The sequence below is a fragment of the Monopterus albus genome, unplaced genomic scaffold (assembly GCF_001952655.1).
Source record: "Monopterus albus unplaced genomic scaffold, M_albus_1.0 scaffold24.1, whole genome shotgun sequence".
In the NCBI taxonomy this organism is placed as follows: domain Eukaryota; kingdom Metazoa; phylum Chordata; class Actinopteri; order Synbranchiformes; family Synbranchidae; genus Monopterus; species Monopterus albus.
In genome coordinates this window covers 1,342,344-1,343,822 of record NW_018127904.1, presented here as the reverse complement: position 1 = coordinate 1,343,822, position 1,479 = coordinate 1,342,344, and the positions used below count along the sequence as shown (strand labels likewise).

The 1,479-nt window shown below is 40.9% G+C and overlaps 1 protein-coding gene across 1 annotated transcript in view; it reads left to right on the top strand.

Annotated features, from left to right (window-relative positions):
• myo10l3 (myosin X, like 3) overlaps nucleotides 1–1,479 on the top strand; it is a 53,548-nt gene that overhangs the window by 37,518 nt on the left and 14,551 nt on the right. The gene's annotated exons all lie outside the window — the stretch shown is intronic.

Genomic DNA, 1,479 nt, shown 5'->3' with positions numbered 1-1,479 from the left:
TTGATTTAGTAAACTAAACTCCCAGCGAGTGATTTGGATGCAGACTACATGATGAGATGCAGCTAAGCAAAGGTTAGAGGAAAGTCATGACTCATGTATTCATCTTAGAAAAGTTATTACAGCATTATAATCTCCATTTGTTTCAATACAGCTCTTTGTGATGCTAATCTCTTACTTTCTCTCTTGTTCTCTCTCTGGCACTTTATTTCAAATAATCATCAACTCCCCCATGGAAAGTCTTTTTCTTTGCACTCTCATTGAATGATTAACCTTTATGATCTGGACAGCAAAACCTTTTTTTGCCTCATGTTAGACTCAGCACAGAGGGTCTCTATGAAGAAGAAACAGGATATAAATAAAACAAAAAAAAAGGTTTTTTTTGGGGGGGGGGGCTTTTTTGAAATTAGCCAAATTCACATTTGTACCACTGTGACATCCTGCTGTAAGTTGTGGTTCCTGTAAGGCTGTAAAATCACTATGATATCTCAGATGTGTTGGTATCCTGTTTGGTTGGCACGCTATGAATAGTGTCAGCTGCACACATGGCAGGCTGAACATCAAGATCCAAAAAGGTTTGTGAACCACATGTTGGTTCATAATGAATGTACAACTGATGCATAACCACAACCATGATTTCTCACACATGCACACAGTATAAATCTCTGGACTCACTGTATATTATTGACTTCAGAGAGAGAAACCCTTTTATCCTCTGCGTGGGTAAACATTCAATTACCTTTAAACGAAGACCTTTGTCTTTGCAGTCAGCACTCTAACTTTTGGCTGGCACTCTGCAGATAACTGCTCCACTTTATACCACATATACCTCAAAACAGAAGAGATGAAAAACTAGTTTTCCAAAGTAAATGCAGAGAAGGGGAGCGCATGCTTGTATTTTTGATGGCAGCACAATATTTTTAGGCTCAGAGAAAAGTAGTGTGGGTTGTGGGAAGGGGGCTGAGAGAGAGAAGGGGTCTACATTTCCTCTGGAGAAACAATCTGTGTGTAATTATATATGTGCTGATTGTGTGCAGAGGAAGTGTGTGCCCAGAATTAGGGCTTGGGTGACGTTGCACGTACTGTATAGTGTATGTGTGCGTGTGTGTGTGAGCCATTTGTTTTACAGACGGGGGAAGGATGTGGACTAAGAGGAAGCTTCCTCCTCTCATAGACTTCACAGAGGCAGGCAGGGCTGCAGCTGTGGGATCCTTTGGTTAGGGAACATCTGGCACACAAACACACACAGCCACTCAATGCCTCCGGGCCACCCTCTCAAAATACAGTTGATCCTCCAGGCTGGAAACATATATTGAATCAAAAACATAAACACAGATACACAAACTGGTTGGTTTTCATGCTGCCATGGTAAGACACATGAAAATATTTAGAATCGTTCATGTTACAAATATATTTTCTTTCAAGGGTGTTTTAATTTAGGAGGAGTTGCAAGTTGTCAAATGTCCCACAGAGCCAGGAGCA